Source organism: Bubalus kerabau, chromosome 15 (genome assembly GCF_029407905.1).
Source record: "Bubalus kerabau isolate K-KA32 ecotype Philippines breed swamp buffalo chromosome 15, PCC_UOA_SB_1v2, whole genome shotgun sequence".
In the NCBI taxonomy this organism is placed as follows: Eukaryota; Metazoa; Chordata; class Mammalia; order Artiodactyla; family Bovidae; genus Bubalus; species Bubalus kerabau.
Window position 1 is genome coordinate 70,833,061 of NC_073638.1, and position 12,022 is coordinate 70,845,082.

Consider the following 12,022-nt stretch of genomic DNA (forward strand, 5'->3'; position numbering starts at 1 on the left):
ATCCCCTTCTCCTGCCCTCAATCTTTCTCAGCATCAGGGTCTTTTCCAATGAGTCAACTCTTCGCATCAAGTGGCCAAAGTATTGGAGTTTCAGCTTCAACATCAGTCGTTCCAGTGAACACTCAGGACTGACCTCCTTTAGGATGGACTGGTTGGATCTCCTTGGAGTCCAAGGGACTCTCAAGAGTCTTCTCCAACACCACAGTTCAAAAGCATCAATTCTTCAGCGCTAAACTTTCTTTATAGTCCAACTCTCACATCCATTCATGAATACTGGAAAAACCATAGACTTGACTAGATGGACCTTTGTTGGCAAAGTAATATCTCTGCTTTATAATAAGCTATCTAGGTTGGTCATAGCTTTTCTTCCAAGGAGTAAGTGTCTTTTAATTTCATGGCTGCAATCACCATCTGCAGTGACTTTGGAGCCCTGAAAAATAAAATCAGCCACTGTTTCTACTGTCTCCCCATCTATTTTCCATGAAGTGATGGGGCCAGATGCCATGATCTTCATTTTCTGAATGTTGTTTTAAGCCAACTTTTTCACTCTCCTCTTTCACTTTCATCAAGAGGCTCTTTAGTTCCTCTTTACTTTCTGCCATTAGGGTGGTGTCATCTGCATATCTGAGGTTTTTGATATTTCTCCCAGCAATCTTGATTCCAGCTGTGCTTCCTCTGGCCCAGCGTTTCTCATGATGTACTCTGCATATAAGTTAAATAAGCAGGATGACAGTATACAACATTGACATACTCCTTTTCCTATTTGGAACTAATCTGTTGTTCTATGAAGAAGAAGTGAAGTCACTCAGCCATGTCCGACTCTTTGCGACCCCATGGACTGTAGCCTACAACGCTCCTCTGTCCATGGGATTATCCAGGCAAGAGTACTGGAGTGGGTTGCCATTTCCTTCTCCAGAGGATCTTCCCAACCCAGGGATCGAACCTGGGTCTCCCGCATTGTAGGCAGATGCTTTACCATCTGAGCCACCAGGGAAGCCCAATGGGCAACAGGGAAGCCCTGTTGTTCTATGTCCGGTTCTAACTGTTGCCTCCTGACCCGCATACAGGTTTCTCAAGAGGCAGGTCAGGTGGTCTGGTATTCCCATGTCTTGAAGAATTTTCCACAGTTTATTGTGATCCACACAGTCAAAGGCTTTGGCATAGTCAATAAAGCAGAAACAGATGTGGTTTTTTTGGACCTCTCTTGCTTTTTTGATGATCCAGTGGATGTTGGCAATTTGAGCTCTGGTTCCTCTGCTTTTTATAAAACCAGCTTGAACATCTGGAAGTTCATGGTTCATGTATTACTGAAGCCTAGCTTGGAGAATTTTGAGCATTATTTTACTAGCGTGTGAGATGAGTGCAATTATGTGGTACTTTGAGCATTCTTTGGCATTACCTTTCTTTGGGATTGGAATGAAAAATTACCTTTTCCAGTCCTGTGGCCACTGCTGAGTTTTCCGAATTTGCTGGAATATTGAGTGCAGCCCTTTCACAGCATCATCTTTTAGATTTGAAATAGCTCAACTGGAATTCTATCACCTCCACTAGCTTTGTTCATAGTGATGGTTCCTAAGGCCTACTTGCCTTCACATTCCAGGATGTCTGACTATGTGAGTGATCACACCATGGTGATTATCTGGGCCATGTAGATCCTTTTTGTATACTTCTGTGTATTCTTGCTTCCTCTTCTTAATATCGTCTGCTTCTGTTAGGTCCCTACCATTTCTGTCCTTTATTGAGCCCATTTTTGCATGAAATGTTCCCTTGGTATGTCTAATTTTCTTGAAGAGATCTCTAGTCTTTCCCATTCTGTTGTTTTCCTCTATTTCTTTGCATTGACTGCTGAGGAAGGCTTTCTAATCTCTCCTTGCTATTCTTTGGAACTCTGCATTCAAATGGGTATATTTTTCCATTTCTTCTTTGCTTTTTGCTTCCCTTCTTTTCACAGCTATTTGTAAGGCCTCTTCAGACAGCTGTTTTGCTTTTTTGCATTTCTTTTTCTTGGGGATGGTCTTGATCCCTGTCTCCTGGACAATGTCATGAACCTCCATCCATAGCTCATCAGGCACTACCTGTTTGAGTGAGTGAGTGGAAGTTGCTCAGTCATGTCCAACTCTTTGTGACTCCGTAGACTATACAGTCCATGGAATTCTCCAGGCCAGAATACTGGAGTGGGTAGCCTTTCCCTTCTCCAGGGGATCTTCCCAACCCAGGGATCGAACCCAGGTCTCCAATATTGCATGCGGATTCTTTACCAGCTGAGCTATCAGGGATAGTTCATTAGGCACTACCTGTTTATCACCTTCTAAATTCATATCACAGTGCTAGATGCTAGGAAGTGGCTCCTCAGACTTCACTAGGATAAATTATTTTTTTTTCATGTTTAAACAGTTGTATTTTTTTTCACCTTTTTTTAAAATTTTTAACTTTACAATATTGTATTGGTTTTGTCATATATCAAAATGAATCCACCACAGGTATACATGTGTTCCCCATCCTGAACCTTCCTCCCTCCTCCCTCCCCATACCATCCCTCTGAGTTGTCCCAGTGCACTAGGATAAATAAAAATAAAAAATGTTTTTTTCTTTTTTTAATTAAAATTTATTTATTTTAATTAGAGGCTAATTACTTTACAATATTGTATTAGTTTTGCCATACATCAACATATTTTATGTTTTGGTGTGGGGAATAGGATTCAATAGAAGATGACTTATTCCTTAGACATTTCTCTGCTCATAAATTTTGTTATCTCTTCTCTTCACTAGGCAAATTATCATGACCTAAATTGTGAAAAGCTATAGTTCAATTCACGCTGCTGTGTGTATACTTAAATACCAGTCTTCTTCCATGAAGTATAGACTTCTTTTGGCTGGGCCTCTATATTACAGTTCATTAGGTTTCCTGCAATACCTACAACATTATGTTATGTGTAGAGGAACTGTTGATAAAGTGCTAAGGCATTCTGTTACTAATTCTACCTGGAATTAGAAAATTAGAGAATTTATTAGTATGTATTTTACTGGACAGTTATATCTGAGTTTGGAAACAATCATAAACTAACTCGAAAATGTCTTATTTATGGCTTTAGTTCCAATTTATTACTCAAGTGCAATTCACTCTGCCTCCTTGTAATACACCAAATCATAAAGAAAGCATGTATTCCAACTTCATCAAGTTCAATTGCTCTTGACAAATGCTTTCAGACCATGAAAGAGTTCCACATAGAGAAATGTAAATTTCTGGAAATACTGAAATGTAGATATTTTCTAGAGGATATTGTTCTGTTTTACAGAGGAATAAATGTTTGAAACATTAGATGCTTGAACATATGTCAATCAAAACAAAGCTACAGATACTGTATTAAACACATAAATTACAAATATGTAATATAGGCTTCAAATTGTTCATGAAAGTTTTATAATGATATTTAAACAGTATTTAATAAAAAATTGTTAAAATTGTTTTCTTTTTCATTAAGATATATAAAATTTTGTGGAATATTTCATATCAATTTTTACTATTTGAAAAAAATCTTTTAAAAAAATATTAAATTTGTAATGTTTAGTACTTTTTAACTGATATGCAATTTAATGATTATTCTCGTGTAAAATATTTAAAAGTAAACAGAAAATCCTGATTTGTGCATTTTTAATATTTTATATTTTAATCACTTGTTTCTTAACTTGTATTCTAGACATTTTCTTCCTGTTTCCTGCAATAATTTGCCTGGCATTGTGTTTTTAAGTGCAATTGTGACATAAATAAACAGTGTAATGAAAACACTGGAAATGGAGTTCAGGAACCTCTGCTTTGAAATCTACTCTGCTAGTGACAGAGCAAATAATGGGACCCTGGGAGACTTCTGTCTACACTAGCACAGTTTCCTCACTTGCTAGACTTAAATCATTGTCCTGAAGATAAAGGATTTTGCACCAAAAACTTTGCAGACATCTAGACAGTTCATGTATAAAGGCACACTTACACACCAATATTACAACAAATATATATTTCTTGCTAGAGTTTACTTATCTCTAATCTTTTAAAGTTTAAATAAAAAAATGGTAATATATTCATAAACCTGTGGCTATAACTTAACAAGAAGAAACCCTCAAGCAAACACAACTGTGCACTTTTTTCTTCCTCTTGCAAAATTGATACCTCCTAGAAGCATAAAATCTTGGTGAATTTTCTATTCTATTGTGGTTTGTCTTCAGTAACCTAAAAATATTTCCATTGAAAGTGCTGCATAGTTTCAAGTTTAGAACTTCAAACCATGTAGTTTAAAACAAAAATAAGCAAGGCTTTGTCTTAGACTGTTCCAGATGCTGTAATAATAATACCATAGACTAGGTAACTCAAATAATATTTACTTGTTACTTTTCTGGAGATGGAGAAGTCTAAGATCAGGGTCCCAGCAGATTCATTGTCTCGTGAGGCTGGCTTCCTGTTATATAGACAGTATTTTTCTCCTTATGTCCTCACATGAGAGAGTTCTGTGGGGTCACTTTTATAAAGGTACTAATCCCACTCATGAGGGCTAATTCCTCATGATTTAATCACTTCTCAAAGGCCCTTACTTCCTAATACCATCACATTAGGGCTCTAGATTTTAAGATAAATTTGAAGTAGAGGAGGAAAAACACTCAATCCATAACACGATTGAAGTTGCTCTACCAAGTAAAACCACTTATATTAATTTTTCAGCAAACATATTAGTTGCTGGGCTTCTCTAGTCTGCTCTGTATTCAAGACTTAAGATTTTAATTATTACCACTCAAACTTTAATCCCATACGTTATGGGGAGTGTAGTTGGTCCCAATATTTCTAGAGATTATTTGAGTCTTAGATATTCTTCTAGCTTCTCTTTCTTGCTTCTACTGAATTATTAATAAACATTCTACCTTTGCATCCTTTCAGTCTTGAGACGTTTCTGCACTTGCCCATCTCAGGGACTGATCTAAATTCTATTTTCCCCAAAGTTCCAATACCTCTGAGTATATTTTGACAGGCTTTACCAAAGTTGTGCTTACTAATAGAGTTAGAAGTAATGAGTTTAGAGAAGAGGAAGACGATGTATATTAAAATGGGGCACCCCTTGTAAATTACTTAAAATCATATTTTAGAAAAGCAGACATGAAAACTTTCCATGTTCCAGTCACTGCCAGAGGGTTTTACAGAAAATACTACACAATAGCCATAAGAGTTGATAAAAGACTATTTTAAAAAAATATTGAATATAGTTGATTTAAAGTGTTGTGTTAATTTCTGCTGTATGGCAAGCTCAGTTATACATATACATAAATATATATATATATATTCATTTTCATATTCTTTTCCATTATGGTTTATCATAGAAGAAGACTATTTTTCACCCTATTCTTTACCAGAAAAAAATCCTGCTCAAGTTTTCATAGCCAAAATCCAAACCTTAAAAGAAGTCTCTTGGCTTTACTCATTGTTTAATTATGGCATCAGGATTCTAAAGTGAAATATTGGAATTGGGGTGCGGTGGGTGTCAGGTGACACCTCCTGAACCCAGTTCATATTCAGTATCCCAGATGGAGACAGTGGGATGAAATGTTCATCATGAAGTGATACAAGGCAGTACATGTAGCCTTGCATGAATTACCCTAGCCTAAAAATCAGAACCTGAATCCAGGTAAGTTACATCCTCTGGGTCTAACTGCAGACTGATAAAATAAAAACTCATGCTTAAAGTCAGGGCAAAAGAATTTCAACATAAAATTGTTTTTATGCCCATTTTGACCTACTCCTTTCCCTCTGATATGTATTGTGCATCTGCATTATGTGTTGACCAGACCTCCCCAATAACAGAAATAACTGCTGAACCATAAAGGTCAAAGTTTCTCCTTCTGGTATCAGCCATGAAACTCCTTCCCTGGTGGCTCAGGCTGTAAAGAATCCAAAGAATTTGCCTGCAATGCACAAGACTCGGATTCAGTCCCTAAGTCAGGATGATCCCCTGGAGAAGGAAATGGCAAACCACTCCAGTATTCTTGTCTGGGAAATCCCATGGACAGAGGAGCCTGGTGGGCTGCAGTTCATGAAGTCACAAGAGTCACACTTAGTGACTAAATCACTACCACCAAGTGACTCCTTAGAAAATAACATTTCTTTCTCAAATCTGTAAGTGACCACAGTGACCAACCACTCACATGTGTATGTAGACATTCTCAGGGCTCTCTGAAAGACTGTTTCTTGGGTTATAATCCTCAATTTAGCTTACATAAAATTTTCTATTTCTTTCTTTGATTCAGTACTGATTAGTTTCTTTCCCTTGATAAAAATCTACCTTAAATTGAAGGGATAGAGAGACAGTTCAAAAATACAATATAGAAACAATCAAATAAACACACAATATGGAAGATTCTATAAGACAAATTTATTTCTCCAAAAATTAAAAATTGAATTTGAGGAAAAGAGTGCTATTATAGCTAGAATAAAAGAGACTTAAACAACTTAAATAGCCAAATACAGTGCTTATACTTCATTTGAAAATTGATTTGAATCAAGCAAGTGTAAAATAAACTCCATGGGTCAACTGGGACAATTTAAATATGGGCTTGATGTTACATGGTAGTAAATAATGTTAATTATTTAAAAGATTTTTATTATCGTGTTGGTTAATGCATAAAAGAGAAGTCTATATCAGTGTATAAGGCTTTATGAGAAATGGAAATATATGAAAATATGAAAAAATGTCAGAAGGAGGGATACATGAAACACAGTGGCAAAATTTTATACTTATTTTATCAGAATGAAGTATACAGAATTAATACATAATAGTATTAATTCTACTTTTATATTTTGGTAATTTCATTTATAAAAGGCTTTTTTACTTTAAATGTAAATGTATTTATTTTAATTGGAGGCTAATTACTTTACAATATTGTATTGGTTTTGTCATACTGCAACAAGAATCCGCCACCAAGTGGCCCTGGGGCAGTCTCACATACAATTTGCTAATAATACAAATTTAATATAACCTATAGTGAAAATTATAATTCTACCAATATTTTACATGAGTTGGATGTCTCAAGCTAATATTAAACTAAATTATATAATTTACATATCAACAACCCATTGGAATAAGCCATAATATTTCTAGAAATTGTCAAAATAGGTAAATGTCAAATCATATTCATGATTGTATTCTGAAAAATCTCATATATTTAACCTTGGGTTGCCTTATAATGTGTACCCCAATTATAAATAATCTCTAGTTTTAAAGATGGAAAAATTATGGATATTGATAAAAATATGGATATGACTAAAACTGATAGAACTAATCATTGATAATACATATGCAAATCTATCTAAAAGCTCCTTTTTAGAGACTCATGCTAAGTACTAACCACTGTGACAAATTCTTCAACAAAGATAATGATTTAACATGGTGTAGCCTCCCAAACTTTTTAATTTATTTGGCAATGAAATTCATTATTTCCATGGCATACACAGGACATATATGTGACTATGTACATGTAGTTGATGTCTGTTCTTCAGAATGTTTACTCAATCAATAAATATGATTTAAACTAATATATTAGTATTAAGAAATTATTATATCAATTGTCTCATTAGTTAGACTGGCTTGAATGACTTATAAAAACTAAAATAGAAGTCACTGTCTTTTTAAGATTTAATACTCTATCACATCAAATATTTATTACATTACTATTATATAAATTAAAATAAGAAAATTAGAAATATAAAATATAAAGACAACTATATATATTCTCAATTTAGAGTCATGTTTTATATTTTTAATATTATATGAATGGTTTGATATTTACATTCAATTTTATTTGATGGATGAAGAATTTAAAGAAATCTTCTGAGATATCAGCATATTATGTAAGAAAATGAGAGAAATCATAAAGATGCATAATTTCAATATAGGTAGAGTCGTGAATGAAAATCTTTTAAATCATTAAAGAGGTAGGAGTCAAGAGAGCAACAATTAAATAGATAAAAGAAAGGAGAGATAACTGGAAGTCTATAGAAAGGTATATAAAAGTAATATCATGGGTCCTAGTAATAGGATTAACCTAAGAAAAAGTAATAAAAATAAAAAATGATTAGTGATATTGATTAATGGAATATATATACATCAGATAAACAGATCCACATATCCCAATAATGTTTCAATCACAATGGAGTTCAATAGAAGACTCCTACAGAGATTAGATCAATATTCAGACATTCACCAAATTTATTAACTATCTGGGCTCCGAAATATGCTCACTTTCTTACCTTAGGTAAGACATTAATCCTCTGCAAAATAGTATCTAAGTGTAAGACTAGCATCTATGACAGAGTTGAAGTCAAGATTAAGGGGAATAAAGTATGTTCTGCTGCTGCTGCTGCTAAGTCTCTTCAGTCGTGTCTGACTCTGTGCGACCCCATAGACGGCAGTCCACCAGGCTCCCCCGTCCCTGGGATTCTCCAGGCAAGAACACTGGAGTGGGTTGCCATTTCCTTCCCCAGTGCATGAAAGTGAAAAGTGAAAGTGAAGTCGCTCAGTCGTGTCCGACTCTTCGCGACCACATGGACTGCAGCCTTCAAGGCTCCTCCGTCCATGGGGTTTTCCAGGCAAGAGCACTGGAGTGGGTTGCCATTGCCTTCTCCGAAAGTATGTTCTATGTATGTCAATAACATACTAACAATGAAAAATGCCATTGGTTAATATGATCATAAACATTATTATTTATCTGTGTGCTTTATCTTGAAGGACTTCCCTGTGGCTCAGACGGTAAAGCGTCTGTCTACAATGCAGGAGGCCCAGGTTCGATCCCTGGGTTGGGAAGATCCCCTGGAGAAGGAAATGGCAATCCACTCCAGGAATATTGCCTGTAAAATCCCATGGACAGAGGAGCCTGGTAGGCTACAGCCCATGGGGTCACAAAGAGTCGGACACGACCCAGCGATTTCACTTTCTTTCTTTCTTTTATGTTGAAGACACAGGATTACTTAAGCAGTCTTTAATAACTGCTATATTTCCAGTGGAGCAGTTTAATAAATGTGAATTATTTTAAATTAATTTATTGAAAACTTTAAAGCTTGCTCACAGATTCACACATTTTTTTTAAACAAAATTGAGAAATAACCTATTTTTTCTTTTTCCCTTCTCTAGTCCCAAAGCAGAATCCTCATGGAAAGTGGGCAGAGTAAATGAATACTTTCTTGAGTTGGGTGTGTTTATTATCAAACAAAATAATTGATGTTCCTGAGTCATAACTGGAATAGTCTGGGACTCCGTTTTCAATTATTTGAATCATCCTCCCCAGGGAAGTCACAAGGGTACAATAGGTGTAAAAGTTTATGGAGCAAAAAAGATGAAGAAGAGACTCATTGTTAATGCATGCCTACTAGAGATAAAACAGTGTCATTAAAACTGAAGCTTTTTACAGTCATAATTTCTCAAGGCTCACCCATGATAAAAACCAACATTTTCACTTGAGTTTATTTCCTACTTATCTAATTGGAGGTCCCTTGTCAGTATCCTTTTCTGGAGCATCTCTGATGCAGGAAAATAATGTTGAGGACATTGGGCTGTATTAGCGTCCATATGAAATTCATTTTAAGTTTATTAAAGTAAGCCACGCAGGCAAATCTTTCTTCTTACATTAGCATTTCACTAAGAATATATCAAGATTAAACAGCATATGCATATTTGTAAAAAGGATAGTTAACTGAAAATATTTCAATTTGCATGTGTGTGTGCATGCTTGGCTCTATGTTACATCATGGAGATTTAGACCAAAAGCATTCAGGTTTTGAAATCAAATATTCAATGTATTTTGCACCCAAATTGGACAACTGCCAAGTTTTTTTTTTTTTAATTTCATGACAATATTTCTTATTACTCAGCCTTACTTAATACACAGAGCTCACTTTCAAAGAGAGGTATTTCTTACAGTTTTATCAGGCATGTTTATGTTTTGTTGATGGATTTAACAGCAAGAGTTGCAAAGTGTCATCTTTTCTCCCCATCTCATAATTTTAATCACATTCAACAGAAATGTCACACTACTCAGCTGAGATTTGCTGTCATTTAGATGTTGGAAACAGGATTTCAAATTGGTATAAATACTGAGGACCATTCAAGGCATAAAAAATAAAATTACTTTGCCATCTTTATGGTATAGAACTGAAAGTCTCTTGAGAACTATCTTTCCCCTGGTTCCAAAGAGAAAGCTTTACAATTGTCTCATCTATCAGATACAAGAAAATGAGGGTGCTGCATATTGACTGTCTCTCACTGTGTTAGTTTCCTATACTGCTTGCAAATTATCTCAGACTTTGCCACTTAGAATAACATCCATTTATTATCACATGGTTTCTCTAGGTCAGGCTCAATAATTACTTTGTCAAAGTCATACATGTGTGCTAAGTCACTCCAGTCATGTCTGACTCTTTGCGACCCTATAGAGTGTAGTCCTCCAGGCTCCTCTGTCCATGGGTTCTCCAGGCAAGAATACTGGAGAGGATTGCCATGTCCTCCTCCAGGTAATCTTCCCAGCCCAGGGATCAACCTTCATCTTCTTACCTCTCCTGCATTGCAGACAGATTCTTTACCACTAGTACCACCTGAGAAGCTCAGGGTCTTCCTAGGCCAAATACAAAGGGTTAGATGGACTAGTCCTCTCAAGAGCATCTGGAAAAAAATTCTCTCCCACACTCAGTTATGTTATTGGCAGAATGCAGTTCCTTGCATCAGTTGAACTAAGGAATCCATTTCCAAGCCGAGAGGACCCCATGCCTGAAAGGCAGCAGCCAAGAGGAGTTACCCCACGTCCAAGGTCAGGGGCAGTGGCTGGGAGTGCCAGACTGCCACGGCAGCACAGGAACAGCCGAGAGGAGCTACCCGAAGTCCAAGGTCAGGGGGGTGGCCGAGAGGAGATACCCAGCATCTGAGGTCAGGGGCGGTGATGAGAGGAGTTACCCCGCATCCAAGGTCAGGGGCTGTGGGCGGGAGGAGATACACCACGCCAGAGGCCAGGGGCAGTGGCACAGGAGGGCCTAGAGGAGCTATCCCACGTTGAAGGTCAGGAAGGGTGGTGGTGAGGAGATACCCCTCATCCAAGGTAAGGAGCATTGGCTGCACTTTGCTGGAGCAGCCGTGAAGAGATACCCTACAGCCAAGGTAAGAGAAACCCAAGTAAGATGGTAGGTGTTGAAAGAGGGCATCAGAGGGCAGACACACTGAAACCATACTCACAGAAAACTAGTCAGTCTAATAACACTAGGACCACAGCCTTGTCTCAATGAAACTAATGAAACTAAGCCATGCCCATGGGGCAACCCAAGATTGGCGGGTCATGGTGGAGAGATCTGACAGAATGTGGTCCACTGGAGAAGGGAATGGCAAACCACTTCAGTATTCTTGCCTTGAGAACCCCATGAACTGTATGAAAAGGCAAAATGATAGGATACTGAAAGAGAAACTCCCCAGGTCAGTAGGTGCCCAATATGCTACTGGAGATCAGTGGAGAAATAACTCCAGAAAGAATGAAGGGATGGAGTCAAAGCAAAAAGAATACCCAGCTGTGGATGTGACTGGTGATAGAAGCAAGGTCCGATGCTGTAAAGAGCAATATTGCATAGGAACCTGGAATGTCAGGTCCATGAATCAAGGCAAATTGGAAGTGGTCAAACAAGAGATGGCAAGAGTGAACGTTGACATTCTAGGAATCAGCGAACTGAAATGGACTGGAATGGGTGAATTTAATTCAGATGACCATTATATCTACTACTGTGGACAGGAATCCCTCAGAAGAAATGGAGTAGCCATCATGGTCAACAAAACAGTCTGAAATGCATTACTTGGATGCAGTCTCAAAAACGACAGAATGATCTCTGTTCGTTTCCAAGGCAAACCATTCAATATCACAGTAATCCAAGTCTATGCCCCAACCTGTAATGGTGAAGAAGCTGAAGTTGAACGGTTCTATGAAGACCTACAAGACCTTTAAGAACTAACACTCAAAAAAG

At 37.0% G+C, this 12,022-nt stretch overlaps 2 non-coding genes across 2 annotated transcripts; one reads left to right on the forward strand and one right to left on the reverse strand.

The window, feature by feature from the left end:
• Positions 1 to 922: 922 nt before the first annotated feature.
• On the reverse strand, positions 923 to 994 carry TRNAC-ACA (transfer RNA cysteine (anticodon ACA)). Its single transcript has one exon. It is a non-coding gene; the product is annotated as a tRNA-Cys (tRNA).
• A 7,768-nt stretch (positions 995 to 8,762) lies between these two features.
• TRNAC-ACA (transfer RNA cysteine (anticodon ACA)) lies at positions 8,763 to 8,835 on the forward strand. The gene has a single exon. It is a non-coding gene; the product is annotated as a tRNA-Cys (tRNA).
• The last annotated feature ends 3,187 nt before the right edge of the window (positions 8,836 to 12,022 follow it).